This window comes from Gorilla gorilla, chromosome 11, assembly GCF_029281585.2.
Source record: "Gorilla gorilla gorilla isolate KB3781 chromosome 11, NHGRI_mGorGor1-v2.1_pri, whole genome shotgun sequence".
In the NCBI taxonomy this organism is placed as follows: Eukaryota; Metazoa; Chordata; class Mammalia; order Primates; family Hominidae; genus Gorilla; species Gorilla gorilla.
This window is the reverse complement of record NC_073235.2, coordinates 93556118-93572952: the sequence shown is the minus strand read 5'-3', so window position 1 is coordinate 93572952 and position 16835 is coordinate 93556118. Positions and strand designations below refer to the sequence as shown.

Genomic DNA, 16835 nt, shown 5'->3' with positions numbered 1-16835 from the left:
ATGAACTGCAGGACACTAGAAAGAAAATATTCTAAAAGTAACAGAGAATAACAAATATATTATCTATTTAAAAAAGGGAGATAGGCCAGGCGCCGTGGCTCACGCCTGTAATCCCAGCACTTTGGGAGGCCGAGGTGGGCGGATCACGAAGTTGGGAGATCAAGACCATCCTGGCTTACATGGTGAAACCCTGTCTCTATTAAAAAATACAAAAAATTAGCTGGGCGTGGTGGCAGGCGCCTATAGTCCAAGCTACTTGGGAGGCTGAGGCAGGAGAATGGCATGAACCCAGGAACCAGAGCTTGCAGTGAGCTGAGATTGTGCCACTGCACTCCAGCCTGGGCGACAGGGCAAGACTCTGTCTCAAAAAAAAAAAAAAAAAAAAAGGGAGCTAGACTGAAAGCCAAAACAGTAACAAGTGAGAAGAGGGTAGAATAATTTCTTCACAGAACTTCAATACACTATCTATCAATATTCTATTCCCAGCTAATTCTATTAGCTAATTCTATTCCCAGTTATTATACAAGATTGAAACTTCACCACAAAGATACCTTCATGGAAGGAATTCCTAAATGAAATTAATTAGCACAGAAACTAAGCATACTTGGCAAAATTTCAAAAAGACCACTAAAACAAGTGGAAATAGACTACATAAGAAATTAAAAGCACAAAAATGTCAAAAAAATCCAAATAATATATATTAAATTGACAAAACTCCTCAGTTATAAGACAAATTATGTTTTTTTGGTAACAGTGCACCCAGAACATGAAGTAATAAAAGGGTGATGAGGTCAAAGAGTTGAGCTGGGGCTGTCTCATAAAGAAACTTGTGGACCTGGATAAGAAATCTGAGACTTATTGTGTGGTGGGAAGCCACTGAGGAGTTTGAGCAAGGGAGTGACATGAACTGATTTTTGTTTTAAAAAGCTCATTCTGGCGGTTAAATTTACTGTTTTGAGTCAAGAAAGAAGTAAGGAGATGTGTTAGAAAATTCCATTGACTTTTTTTTGGAAAGTGACACGTTAAAGTCTTTTTCTATTACCATGGATTTATCACCTCTCCTAATCTTCTTGGAGTTTTTGCTTTATGTGTTTTGATACAATGTTATAAGCAGCACAAGTAGAAGTTAACATCTTACTGGTGAATTGAAGCTTTTTAAAAGGATGTTTTCTTTTCTTTTCTTTTTTCAGAGATGGGGTCTTGCTGTGTTGCCCAGGCTGGACTTGAACTCCTGGGCTCAAGTGATCCTCCCACATCAGCCTCCCAAGTAGCCGGGACTTCAGGCATGCACCACCATGCCTGTGCATTGACATTTTTAAAAGTCCATCTAAAGCATCCTCCTTTGACCCATTTACTAATTTTTATTTTAAAATTTCATTGCATGCTTTTATTTTTATTATCATTTACTAACTGGTAAATGAATTCATGTCTTCATTTTTACACTTTCTGTGTTATTTTTTACTGGGTATGCCTTTTGTAAATATCATGCAGCAAATTTTATTTAGTCAACAAATATTTAAAGAGCACTCTCTATGTTATCAATCACATTTTAAGCATTAAGAAGAGAAATGGAGGAAGTTATGAAGCTCACAGTTGAAAAAGTTCACATTTAATTGCTTCTCAGCCTTTCAGTTAGGAGCTACTGTAAAAAGTTCATGCTTCCTATGTTTTGCTTTTTAAATTATGGGAACTTCTATGGCTATTCCTCAAAACGTAGTGTTAGGAAAGTAGAGGAAACAGGCCATCTTGTCTGATATTAGAAAAATAAAAAAATCTCTATCAATTAGAAAGCTCTGCTCAGGGTTTTGGTGTTAACTCTGTGGTTAGTAATCTCACTGCCTATACAGTATTTTTCACAAGCCAGGGTAATGACTATTAGTGAGAGTTTTAAACTCAGTGAGTGAGGGGGCATGGGTGTCACCTGCACCTCACATATTCTACTCTCTGAACCACCATGGCCTATTTCTTAGGGGTCATTTGTGTATGGCTGAACGAAAATATGTTAGAGCTGAAAGTACCTCAAAAATCAAGCCATAAGTGAGTTCCTTCTTGTTCAGTCTGTAAAAAATGTCTTTTCAGTTCTGAATATCCCACGAAGTGAGATTTTTAATGACAAGGTAAAGCATTAGAAACACATTTTGCAATAACAAAGAGGAAAGAAAAGTGGCTTGAAAGCAGAGCTGCTCTGAGTCTGTCAGATCCTCTCTTCTAACTCATGTTGCTTTCTCAGTTCCCTCCTCTTCCTTCCCCTCTATACACCACACACAAAGAGAAAAAAAGAGATGACCTCAACCTGAGACCTGAGAAGAATGTGTAGCCACTTTGTGTTAACTCTGAAGGAGTTCTCAGTTGAGGGATCAATATTCATGCCATTTTGCCACACATGGGTAGCAGTCAATTCGTCAAGCACTCCACAGTTATTTCCCCAATTCCCCAACGCACACCCTCAAAATCTGTCTCCCTTTAAGATAATACCATGATGTCAGTATCATAACACTCATATTTCGAAAGGTTAGAGAACTCTGTGTTGTGCTGTTTAAGACGAAATGTGAATTAGTTGTCAAGACTTTGTTTGATGCCTAATGTGGGATCATCAACAGAAGGTGGATGGTGTGCATCACAATTTGTGCATATTGCACTAAGTTGAAATCCAATATGATCAACGGAAGACTCCAACCACCTGAAATTTCATTCGTGAGTCATTTTGTGCATATCCCTCCAAGCCTTTATTTTATCCTAGATTGATCTTCCTCTTGATTAAATCTTCTTTGACAATTTAGTACTCGAGTCCATGATGATTCATCCTTTCCCTGATTTTTTATTTTTGTAACGTTTATGCCAGAGTATGGGGCTTCTTTATGCAATAATTACTTTGTGGATGATGAAACATCATTTTTATTCCAGTGACAGCTTGGATTTCTTAAAAGTAGGGCTCATATGATTTACTTTGGGGTACAATGGTTATCTACTCCAGATATTTGTTGACTGAATATTGATTACATCATATGGATGTTAACATCAGGATAGTGTTGACTGGCAAAGGCATAAAGTGAAGAGTGCTTAGATAAAATTCTTATGTTGAAAGAGTTTGCTACCTAGAATGGAGACAAAGTGCAAATGAATATTTATGATGTAGTGTGGTAAGCACCGTGGTAGAGGCATATGCAATCATAATTCACAGTTACAAACACGTGGGTTGGTTATAAAAGCATAGTTCAGGACTCTCTGAAGAGGAGTAGAGGAAGAAGAGTATCTGGTACAGCAAGAGCAAGAACATGACAACATGAGATTTCCTATCTCACAAACAAGCAAGGCACTTTAAGCGAAGATCTTGAATGCCATGCTAAGCAGTTTGGACTTAATAGGGAACCATCAAAGGTTTCAATATGTTTTTATTGAAAAATATCCAGAGCTGATTTTCTCTCTAGGAAGACCCACCCCTTGTCTGCTGTAGGCAAAAGAATATTGGAGAATTCTGACACTGAGGTTTTTTTTTTTTTTTTCTCATTCTAACCTCTGTTCTCCCTCTCATCAAATCATCCAGAGACTGGATGGATTTTATTTTCCATAACGCAAAAGTTAGCCTCCAGCCTGGTCAACATAAGGAGACCCCATCTCTACAAAAAAGATTAAAAAATTAGCTGGGCGTGGTGGTGTGTGCCTGTAGACTCAGCTACGTGGGAGGGTGAGGTGGGAGGCTGACTTGAGCCCAGAAGGCAGAGGCTGCAGTGACCCGTGATCATGCCACTGTACTCCAGCCTGGATGACAGAGCCAGAATGTTAAACAAACAAACAAGATTAGCTGTAATATACCAAGGTGAGGGGAAACTATTTCATGTGATGAAAAGTCAAGTCCAAGACCCATGTCATCCTGGATACTTACAGAAGAAGCCCACCCAATCTGTCCAGGAGCTGACATGGAAACCCCAGCATGTGAATCTGCTGGCCTGACAGCTGTAACAGAAGCTTGCAGAGAAGCTGCCAACCCAGAGGGCAGTCTGTGGCCAGGAAAAAAAAATGAGATTTCTACAGCCTCTAGTGTGACAACTAACCATACCACTGAGGAAGTGGGTGGGGAGATACAGATGCTGGTAGAGAAAGACAACATGAAGGTGTTCAAAGTCAGCTGTTGATTTTCACTATCTATTGCTTCATTGGCTAGGAGCATCATGGTGGTTGTTAAGCAAAATTTGGGCAGATAATCACATAAAAAGTAGGATAATTGTGTCTTTCAACTAAGTTTTTAGAAAATGTTTATTTGTCCCCATTTCATGGAGATGAAGACCTATAAGAAAGCCATCTACACTGTTCTAAACCCATTGTGATTTGGAAACTTTCAAAGAGATACTTAATCAAAACCGAGACAGCTCACAAGACTTTTTACCTTAAATAGGCCTCTAACATATTTTAATATAAATTTTGTTAAAGTAGGTTTAATAAGCAAAAGCATAAAAATGGGAGCAAAAATAAATAGATCTGCTTGAAAACAAGTTTGTCAGTATAATCCAAATCAGTTCAAAATTAATTTATGTTTAGCTTTAAAATTGTGACTGAAGGGAGCAACGGTCAAGTAGATATCTAAACTTAGTAGATCTCTAAATTTAATTTGTAGGCATTGAACAGCTTCCTTTAATGGGTCCAAACAAATAACTTCAAATGTATCCATTTTAATTTACCAACAAGAAGTTCATGACTCAGGGAGGAAGTTGGTTTTTTCATCAAGTCACCAGGCACCCTCTGACCTTTCATTACTGCCTTTCCTAGAGATGACCTGGGGACAAAAGATTTGCTCAACTTAAACCTAACTCTCCCCACACTCCCTTTCAATGATGAGGATCCAGGCCCGGCATGGTGACTCATGTCTGTAATCTCAGCACTTGGGGAGGCTGAGGTGGGAGGATCGCTTGAGGCCAGGAGTTCAAGACCAGACTGGGCAACATAGTGAAACCCTATCTCTACAAAAAATTAGTTGGGCATGGTAGCGTGCGTACACCTGTAGTACTACCTACTTGGGTGGCTGAGGTGGTAGGATAACTTAAGCCCTGGAGTTTGAGGTTACAGCAAGTTACGATTGCACCACTGCACTCCAGCCTGGGTGACAGAGCAAGGCCCTGTCTCAATAATAATAATAATAATAATAATAATAATAATAATAATAATAATAATAAATAATGAGGATCCACAGCCAATGGCTCAGTAGATAGTCAATTTCCAGTTGTCTATTACCATATGCTCTGATTGGCTACTTCTGTCAAGAACATAGTGATCTCACCTCCAGTGGGCTTTTAAGTGCACAGTGAGGTGTAAAGTTACGCAGGTAGCCAAGAGCTGTGTTGGAGCCTAAAAAATGAGAACCTTATAAATGCCTGTGACATCAAGAACCTGCCTGATTTCTATTGTTTAATCTGTGACCTCTGCCTCAGTAGAAAGATACGGGAATGGGAAGATAATCTGTACCATATCAAACTTTTAAAAAAACAGCTGCCTTTCACAGCTTACCAGGTTTCCATTATTTATATGTCAAGATTTATGTTAGAAATAATTAATATTTCATTGGCTCTCTGTAGCTAAGCAAATCATCAACTCACCAAATCTTTTCCCTCGGATTCTTACATTTGTATTCCTAACAAATAAGAAGTCTTCCTAGAGGTGGAGACATAGAACTATAGAGACAGAGACTTCTCTGGCAACACTGTGGAGTATAGAATAGCAGTGGTGCAACTGGAGGCATGGAGACCTGTTTGAACATTATTGTCATAGTGCAAGGAAAAGGAAATTAGGATTCTGATCTAGGAAGTGGCATAGGAATGAAGAATATGTTCTGGAGTTGTGAGAGAATTTGGTGAAAGAATTGACATGTAATGAGTAAATGTGAGAAAGTGAAAAATAGGAGATGGCTGAGGGTTTTATCCTGGGTTATTGACATAGATAGACACAGATGTTGATGCACAATGGAGATTAGGTTTAGGGAGGGAGGTGGGATAGCAAGATGAGTTTGATAAACTCTATGTGATGTACAGTAGGAAGTTATTATAATGGGAAATAACTGGAACTAATGTGTCTACATATTTGCCTGCCTCCTGCATAAGACTGTGAGCTCTTTGAGTGCATTCATCTTTGCTTTCCACTGCTTAACACAGAGCCCAGCATATAGCAAGGGCTCAGTGTCTTTTTTTTTTTTTTTTTGAGACGGCGTCTCACTCTGTCGCCAGGCTGGAGTGCAGTGGTGCTATCTCGGCTCACTGCAACCTCCTTCTCCTGGGTTCAAGTGATTCTCCTGCCTCAGCCTCCCGAGTAGCTGGGACTACAGGCATGCACCAGTACCCCCAGCTAATTTTTGTATTTTTAGTAGAGACGGGGTTTCACCATGTTGGCCAGGATGGTCTCCATCTCTTGACCTCGCAATCTGCCAGCCTCCGCGTCCCAAGGTGCTGGGATTACACGCATGAGCCACCATGCCCGGCCTCAGTATCTTTTTTAATAAATGAGAAGTTGAGTTAACATTGAAAATATGAATATTGCCTTATTGCAATGAATATTCCTAACTAAATGGATCAAATGTCATGTCATTATTGCAAATTCAGTTTAGAGTTCATAAGAGCAATTTAGCTTTTAAGATTTTCCTTGCTGAAATCAGCAGTTTCTAAGGATGGAGGGAATTGGTTTTGCAAAGAAGTGTACAGATGGTCTTCAACTTAGGATGGTTTGGCTTACAATTTTTCAACTTTATGATGGTGCAAAAGCAATACACACCCAGTAGGAACCATACTTCAAATTTTGAATTTTGATCTTTTCCGGGGCTAGCAGTAATAACGCAGTACAATACTCTCACGATGCTGGTCAGTCGCAGCGAGCCCCTGCTCCCAGCCAGCTAAGCAAACATGAGGATGAACAACCAATATTCTACAGTGTACTGTATTCAATACATTATGTGAGATATTCAACACTTTATTACCTAATAGGTTTTGTGTTAGACGATTTTGCCCAATTCTAGGCTAGTGTAAGTGTTTTGAGCATGTTTAAGGTATGGTGTTCAGTAAGTTAGGTGTATTAAACACATTTTCAATTTAGAATATTTTCAACTGATGATGGGTTTATTGGGACGTAGCCCCCTCATGAGTGGAGAAGCATCTGTATTTCGAGAACATGGTACATGTGAGAGAAGGTCAGGCTGGATGGGACCAGAAGAAGGAAGGGTAGAGAAAACCTTTTAGCAGAAGGAGGGAGACACTAAACCTCTGGAAGCTGAGAGAAAATGTACCCACTCTGGAGAGGAGAAAGGACTAAAGTGAAAGGGAGTCCAAGACACACCTAGAACTAGCCTTCACCTAGGGAGCGGGGGAGGTGGTCTTTCTGAACCATCCCGAACTCCCCAGGAGCTAAGTCAGGAGCTCTGACACTCTGGACTCCAGGAATACAGAAGATCTTGAAGTTCCTCAAACAAAACGCAGTACAATGACAAAGTGGTCGAGATTCACTTAGAAATTGCGTAGGAGAGCCATTTCTTTTCACTGCACACTCTGTTTCATGAGAAGATTATACAGTCAAACTGAAAGAGGTGTAGACTGAGGTCAAATATTATGTCATATTTTAATACAAGGCACTGAGAGCAAAGTGCATCACTTTTGTGCATCACTTTTTAAAGATGCTTTTATTGATGCAAAATAAGCATATGGTAAAACACACAAAGTTTAATTGTATAGCTCAATGAATTTTTTTAATATACATCCATATAACTACCACAAGTTCCAGATGTAGAAGTCTCTCCCATGCTTTTCCTAGTCAACACCAGTCACAAAGGTAACCACTATTCTTACATCACTGTAGATTTGTTTTGGCTATCTTGAACCTCATATGAGTGAAATTTCACAGAATAATTTTCTGGAGTTAGACTTTTTTCACTCTGTGTTATGAGATTTATCCATGCTGTTTAATGTGTATTTTTCTTTGTTTTGTTTTGTTTTTAATTACAGCTTAGTATTCCATTGTATAACTATAGTACAATTTATTTATTCATTCTTCTGTGGGTGGATACTTAGACTATTTCCAGTTTTTGCTTATTATGAATGAAACTCAGGAACATTTTTGTTTGTAACTTTTAGTAGTAGGCATAAGCACTCATTTCTTTTGAGCATATTCCCAGAGGTACAATGGCTGGGTAATAGGGCATTAAGATGTGTGGATTTAGGAGTTGCTGCCACACAACTTTCCATGGTGGTTGTGGTAATTAACACTGTCACAGAAGTATATGAGAGTTCAGTTGCTCTACTTCCTAGTCAACACATGTTATTGCCAGTCTTTTTTTTTTTTCATTTTTATGAATTCAGGGTGTGTCTAGTAGTAAATCATTGTAATTTTAATTTCCATTATCCTGATGATTAATAATGTTGAGAATTTTATGCTTGATGGCCATTTTGATATCCTCTTTATTTTTTTAAATTTTTGTAGGTACATAGTTGGTGTATATATTTGTGGGGTACATGAGATGTTTTGATACAGGCATGCAATGTGAAATAAGCACATCATGGAGAATAAGGTATTTCCATCCCCTCAAGCACTTCCCCTTTGAGTTACAAACAAAAAAAATATGGAATGCTTTACAAATTTGTGTGTCATTCTTGATCGGGGCCATGCTAATCTACTCTGTATCTTTCTAATTTCTGTATATGTGCTGCTGAAGCAAGCACTAATATCCTCTTTTTTATTATTATTATACCTTAAGTTCTAGGGTACATGTGCACAACATGCAGGTTTGTTACATATGTATACATGTGCCATGTTGGTGTGCTGCACCCATTAACTCGTCATTTACATTAGGTATATCTCCTAATGCTTTCCCTCCCCCCTCCCCCCTCCCCCCAGCCCACAACAGGCCCTGGTGTGTGATGTTCCCCTTCCTGTGTCCAAGTGTTCTCATTTTTCGATTCCCACCTATGAGTGAGAACATGTGGTGTTTGGTTTTTTGTCCTTGCGGTAATTTGCTGAGAATGATGGTTTCCAGCTTCATCCATGTCCCTACAAAGGACATGAACTCATCCTTTTTATGGCTGCATAGTATTCCATGGTGTATATGTGCCACATTTTCTTAATCCAGTCTATCATTGATGGACATTTGGGTTGCTTCCAAGTCTTTGCTATTGTGAATAGTGCCTCAATAAACATACATGTGCATGCGTCTTTATAGTAGCATGATTTATAATCCTTTGGGTATATACCCAGTAATGGGGTGGCTGGGTCAAATGGTATTTCTAGTTCTAGATCCTTGAGGAATCGCCACACTGTCTTCCACAATGGTTGAACTAGTTTACACTCCCACCAACAGTGTAAAAGCATTCCTATTTCTCCACATCCTCTCCAGCATCTGTTGCTTCCTGACTTGTTAATGATTGTCATTCTAACTGGTGTGAGATGGTATCTCATTGTGGTTTTGATTTGCATTTCTCTGATGACTAGTGATGATGAGCATTTTTTCATGTATCTGTTGGCTGCATAAATGTCTTCTTTTGAGAAGTGTCTGTTCATATCCTTTGCCCACTTTTTGATGGGGTTGGTTGTTTTTTTCTTGTAAGTTTGTTTGAGTTCTTTGTAGATTCTGGATATTAGCCCTTTGTCAGATGAGTAGATTGCAAAAATTTTCTCCCATTCCGTAGGTTGCCTGTTCACTCTGATGGTAGTTTCTTTTGCTGTGCAGAAGCTCTTTAGTTTAATGAGATCCCATTTGTCAATTTTGGCTTTTGTTGCCATTGCTTTTGGTGTTTTAGACATGAAGTCCTTGCCCATGCCTATGTCCTGAATGGTATTGTGTAGGTTTTCTTCTAGGGTTTTTATGGTTTTAGGTCTAACATTTAAGTAATCCATCTTGAATTAATTTTTATATAAGGTGTAAGGAAGGGATCCAGTTTCAGCTTTCTACATATGGCTAGCCAGTTTTCCCAATGCCATTTATTAAATAGGGAATCCTTTCCCCTTTTCTTGTTTTTCTCAGGTTTGTCAAAGATCAGATGGTTGTAGATGTGTGGTACCAAAACAGAGATATAGACCAATGTAACAGAACAGAACCCTCAGAAATATCCTCTTTTTTTAAAGTACCTCTTGAATTCCTTTGCCTGTTGATTGGTTGAGACAAGGTTTTGCTCTGTCACCCATGCTAGAGTGCAGTGGCTCAATCACGGCTCACTAGCATGCCACCATACCTGGTTAATTTTTTTATTTTTCTATTTTTATTTTTGTAGAGGCAGAGTCTCTGTATGTTGCCTAGGCTTTTTGATCATTTAAAATTGTTTTGTCTGTCTCTGTTTTACTAATTTTTAATTCTTTACATATTCCAAGTGGGTCTTTGTCAGATATATGTATTGCTAATGTCTTCTACACTGTGCCTTACCTTTTCAGTCTCCTCTACATGGTGTCTTTTGATGAACAACAGTTCTTAGTTTTAATTGAGGCTCAATTTTTCAATTTTTTAAAATGTTACCATTCTTTGTGTCTTTTTTTAAAGAAACTTTGCTTGCCTTAGATCATAACATTCTTTTAGGTATTCTTCTGGGACCTTTAGGGTTTTAGTCTTTTACATTTAGGACTATGATCCATTGGATGCCTTTTATATCTGGAACGAGATAGGGGTAAAGTAGGCTTTTTCCATGTGGATACTACACTTGACCTTAGCCAAAAGGCTGATAAGTGATCCATGTGGTTATCTAATTGACCCAGAGCCATTTCTTGAAATGATCATCCCTTCCTCATTGCACTGCAGTGGTGTTTTTGACACGAATCTGGGCACTTTTATTTATGTGAGTCTCTAGTATGTTAGTCTATTTGTCTCTTCCTGCACCTGTACCACATTATAGATAACTACCATAGATTTGTAGTCTTGATATATGATAGTAAAAGTCTAGAAACCTTGTTCTTCTTCAAAATTGCCTCGATTTTTCTTGATCCTTGGAATTTTCATATAAATATTAGTAGTAGCTTGACAATTTCAACAAATAAACCTGCAGGGATTTTCATTGGGATTACACTAAATCTATAGATAATTTTGGGGAAAAAATGACATCTTAATAATTTTGAATCTTCCAATTCATAAACACAAAACATCTTTTCATTTATTCAGGTCTTCAATTTCTCTTAGCAATGCTTTACAGTGCTCTTAGGTAAGTCTTTCACATCTTATGAATGTACCATAATTTAACTAGCCCTCTGGAAATGGGCATTCCTTTTCCATTCTTACTCCATTCTATCTTTATAAGCACAATGAAATTAAAAGCGTCACATGTATTTTAAATTATTTTAAAGTGCCATAATTGATATCTAAAACAACTCATTCTCCTCTCCTATATTCTGATCGACCAGCAAGAAGTCAAAGGGCAAAGAATGACCCCAAGGGTGTCCCATCTTTCGGGACCCTTTTTAGCATATTTTAATTCACCTACTAATTGGACGTTTATTAATTTTTTAGTTTTTCACCAGTATACACAGGTGAAGTACACATACCTGTTGTTAAAATTTCTTTCATATTTGTGATTATTTTGTCAGAACCATAGGTCTTAACTCTGTGCATCGAAACCAGTTGTGTTCGGCTGGGCATCGTGGCTCAAACCTGTCATCCCAGCACTTTGGGAGGCCAAGGTAGGAGGATTACTTGAGGCCAGGAGTTCAAGGCCAGCCTGGGCAACATAGTGGTACCTCATATTTCCAAAAACAAAAAATAGAAAAACTTAGCCAGGCATGGTGGCATGCACATTTACTTCCAGCTCCGTGAGAAGCTGAGGTGGGAGCATCACCTGAGCCCAAGAGTTTGAGGTTGCAGTGAGCTATGATCAAGCCACTGCACTCTAGCCTGGTCTACAGAGTGAGACCCCAACTCAAAAAACGATCATAACAATCCAAGTTTAATGTGACAAAGCAATTCCATTTCTAGATAATTATCCTACAGAAATTCTCACATAGATAAAGGATATACATTCAAGAAAGATCATTGTATTATTATTCATAATAAAAATGCAAAAATGATCATAAAAAGTCTATTCTTAAATGTCCACATTGATTAAATAAATTGAAGTATCTTCATGCAACTTATAGCACTATTAAAAACTATATCTGAATACACTGAAATGGAATAATGACTATATTATGTTATCAAATGAAAAAACACAAAACAATGTCTAGTATGATTACCTGCAGGGAATCAAGGGAGGAAGTGAAAGATGAAGATCTCACCAATTTTTGATTTTTCTATTACTTGAACTTTTAAAAAATAGGCCCCAATTATATTAGTATTAAAAGACAAACAAACAGATTCAACAGATTCCCAGACTTCACTCCCAGAATCTCAAAGGAATGTGACCCAGAAATCTGCAGTTCATAAAGCTTCACAAGTGATTCTGATAAACTGCCAAGGTTGAGACCACAGCCTTAGGATAAATTTCTAAAAGTGAAATTGCTATGTCAAAGGGTGTGAAAAATGTTAAGGCTTTTTATAAGAATTGCCAAATTGTCCTTTAGTAACGTGCCAATTCACATTCCCACCAGCAGTGCGTAAAATCTCATTCCATCATCAACCTGAGTGGTATAAAGTTTTTTAATCTTTGCCAGTTTGATAGATGAAAAATGCCAGGTCTGATTTATTTTGATAGAAGGATTGGTTTGTTGCATTTGGTTCTCTTTGGAGGATACTGTGTCCCATCTATCTTCCTCTTGAACAGTGTAGATAGATACATCCTTCTCAGTTTGTGTTTCATTACAAAAATCACTTGGGGAACTTGTTAAAAGTGTAGATTTCCAGCCCCCATTTCCAATTCTCACTGAATAGGTCAAAGGTGGAGTTTGGGAATGTGGCTCGGAGAGGTAGGATTCAGGGAGTTCACAAAGGAGGGATGCATCCAGGCATCAGAAGAAAAATAAGCAATGGTGGATTTAGGATGTGGGTATTTTGTATTCTTAGAATGGACTCTGCTCATTGCTTGCAATGCCCTCTGCCCAGGATGCAATTTCCTACTCCCCCAACCATCCTTCAAGTTGCAGCCCACGTCCTGCTCTATGTGTCATTAAAATCCACATCGAGTTTTCTCTCCTCTGCACTCCCACAGCACTTAGTGTCCAAACAACTCATCCTGACACTTAATCACATGCTGCAATTACTTTAGATAGATGAGAATTGACTTACAGTAATAAAGATAGAGTCTAATGAGAGTTGTAGAAGTATTATTTTAGGACAAGAAGAAATGCCCGAGGATGTCCTGGAAGATAATCATGCAATAAATTACATTTGTGTTGGCACTAAATTAGATGCAATGGCAAGTCTTTGAAATTTGAAGTCAGAACAGCCTTAAGCTATTAGAAACTTGTATTTCTCTGCTAAAATAAGAGCTACTTTTTATCTTCCAAACTGGCAAAGATGAAAATCCCTTGATACCATTTTTGATTTGTTGTGGGACGGAGCAGCTCAGGTAATTCTAATAATCAGACAAGTTTGGGAAAGAATACCCCACACTCAGTGTTCTCAGCATTGCCTGCTTTATTAGAATCCCTAATGACACATTTGAAAATTAGCCATGCGCAGCCCCACTCCAGAGATTCTCTTCCTATTGGATTTTGTAAAGCGCCCCAGGTGATTGTAAGATGTAGCCAAGATTGAGACTCTGCTCAAAGTAATGCAAAAAGAATCACATGGAGATCTCACGTATATTTCATTATTCTTTGCCACTCCAACGGGAGGGATATTTGAGTTGCTTTCTTAGTGGAAGCGATGGATTCCCAAAGATTTATTTACTGTCCACCTCAAGCATCTTGTCATTTCTGAGACATTTGAGTAAATTTACTTTCAGTCATTTATTCATTCAACAAGTATATGTTGGGGAGTTTCTCTGCCAGGAACACTTCTGATGTTGGGATACAACAGGCAGTAAGACAGAGGTGTCTCCTGCCCATGAGGTATGTGATGAACCAAAGAGGACAGTAATTAAGTAATTGCAAGTAATTATACTGGAGCTGAGTCTTCAAGCAGCCTTCAGTGGTGTCCTGCTTTAACCAAGAAAGTTAAGTGGGATGGACTGTTCCCAAAGCATGCCACCTTTGTCTAAATTCCATGCAATATGCTTTTAAAAAAATTCTAAATCTATAAGGTTATTCCTTTTAACTTATTGTAAATCTACACTGATTTTATTAGAAGATTATTTTCTAGGATACTCGGGTATTTCTTTCTAACTTGAATTAGCATTTCTCAACTTTCCTTGAGCTATTTTATTATAACTAGGCTGATTCTTCTTTATCTAAATTTTAGCTTGCAAAGTAATTGCACAGCCACAAGACCAGCTGACAAGGGCATTAATTTAGGATGAAATGTACAAGTGATATGATTCTGCAGAGAAGGTGGTGTCGTATCATAGGTGTAAAAGCACTGTATTATCAAACCAATTCCCTCTTGTCAGCATCAGTGAACAAAGGGTACATATGTGATCTTAGCTTCACATTGGGAATGGAAGAGTACCATTGACTCTGTCCATCACGGCCCTTACCAAAGTATTACATGTAATGATCAGAGCACAATTCAAGCAAATGATGTTTTTCTGACAATCCAACACATTCTAAGTTTTTTCTGTGGTCATAATGTTCATTCCAACCAAACGTACCATATGACTAATACCTTACTCCTGCAGGAAGTAAGCAGTAATGTAGAATAGATATAGTTGTATCTGGCCTTCTGTAAGCAGCCCTACTTGAATAGTCAGAAAGAGGACCCAGTATTTAGAATAAGAGTACATTTTTGGACTCTTCTCCACCTCCCAAATTGAAGTTTATTGATGAATATAATCCTGGCATAACATATACAGGAAAATACAAAATTTATTCTTCACTGTCTATGCATTGACAGAAAGTCAGTATTTCTGAGGACTGAGGTCAGGTACCAGCTGAATCACCCAAATACTTAATGTAACCTAAGATTCTCATTGGAAACAAGCTATGGTGATTTTGCTTGTGGGGGAGCATTCTGTCCAATTGTCATAGGTGACTAAGGACCTGATGAGACACAACGGAAATAGCTGGTCAGCTTTTGCAGAATCTGATAAGATAGCATCAAGACCAAAGCAGATGTTTTCAAAACAGTAGAGTTCTCCAAGGCATTGAAGCGTGGTTGACAGGTTATGTCTTGCACAAATGAACCAGGCAGAAGGACAAGTGGGTGATGGAATCCAACCCACAACCCTCTTATGAAGCTATGTCTCCTAGTGTGAGACACCAAGGTTGCTTTATTTCATTGGATCCATTCCTAACCTCCAAAGAATTATTTTCCTCTCTGAGCCTTGAACAATAGCTTCGTTCATCACCAATGAAGCAGACATCTCATGACTGCTTACATGTCTGTGTTTTCTTTTAGCTTGTGAGTTTTTGAGAACAAAGGACCGGGAATCACCTTGACAAATGGGTTCTTGGTGAATGGGTTTTTGATGAAATGACCTGGAGGTGGAATTATCTCTTTCAACTTTGGATTCCCAATACTCAGCACAGTGTGTGGCATATAGCAGACCCTCCATGAGTGTTGGGAGAATTGAAAAACAGATACTTTTTTCTGTTTATAAAAGTAACACACTTTCATACTTGTTGTAAAAAAAAATCAAAATACCAAATATAGAGGGAAAAAACAAATTTACCGTTTTTATCACGTAAACTAATGTGCGATTCAGTACATCAGTTCTGGAAACAAAAAAATAACAATGGCAATAATGACAACACATAAAAGTCTGTGAAATTTTGCCTGCGAGGGTAGGAACATACCTTCCCACTGCTTCAACAATACATTATGTTGCTGCTGAGCTGAATTGAAAGCAGAACTCCATCCTCTTCAATGTTCGTAATTGCTATCTCTCCACTCCAAAGGCAGGCCCCAGCTCTGCAGCCCGTAAAGAAGCATGATCTACAGCAGTAGCCCTACAGCAAGTGAAATGATTTGGTAGGAGAGCCCCAGTGCTTTGATTATAGACAAAAGTGACGTCACTTTTGATAGGAGGTGTCATGATGGTGTTGTCACTTGAAGTGACTTCATATTTCTAATAAGTGCTCAGCTGAAAAATATGCAGAGAATGGAAAACACAAGTTATGCAACTGAGAGTTGTGACTTCCTGTTAAACTTAACGGAGGAGGTGAGAATAGAACAGTAAGAAAAACGATACTGAAATGCTTATTTTTAAATATATCGTTTCTTCTTTTGCTTTCACCACTATTCTATACTGCACACAAAATGTACCACAGTATCCATTTATTATATACCATATGCATAAGGAAAATAATATTTTAGATATGCAAGGAACCTTAATAATAATATGTATGCAACAAATAACCAGCAAAATTTATTTTTAGGGACATTCTATTGATTTATGGTCTCATTACCGTGATTTTGGCAAGACTTCAGGCTATAAATTTTATGCCTTGGCCAACTTTAAAATTATTTTAGCAGTTTAGTATTGAATACTATAACACTTAAGGATTGAGCTTTTCATTACATTCACTGAAAATTATTCCTGTCTCTACCACAATTCAGGTAGATACACTAAGTCTAAAAAGTTACGTAAGTTGTAAAACAATTATGGCCCAGATTAAATTATAACAGCAGCTTCCTGTATATCACATCTTAGATCAGACCACAGTTTTCTTCAGAAACAATGTATTTTAAACATCAGATTTGATCAGCCATAAACTCTAGGGGAACCTCCTGTCTGTGGTGGTTGAGCAGAAGGGAGAGGCATATCAAAAATGATACATATGAAAACATGTTCTTTATATAAATCACTTTCTCTATTTCTGTAACATTTCTGTAATGTTCTCTGCTACTCTTGGGAGTACTC

General features: G+C 38.1%; 1 protein-coding gene and 1 non-coding gene across 4 annotated transcripts in view; one reads left to right on the top strand and one right to left on the bottom strand.

Moving 5' to 3' along the window:
• STAT4 (signal transducer and activator of transcription 4) overlaps positions 1-16835 on the top strand; it is a 120111-nt gene that overhangs the window by 20961 nt on the left and 82315 nt on the right. The window lies entirely within an intron of this gene.
• Positions 8582-8687, bottom strand: LOC115933805 (U6 spliceosomal RNA). Its single transcript, XR_004069659.1, has one exon. It is a non-coding gene; the product is annotated as a U6 spliceosomal RNA (small nuclear RNA).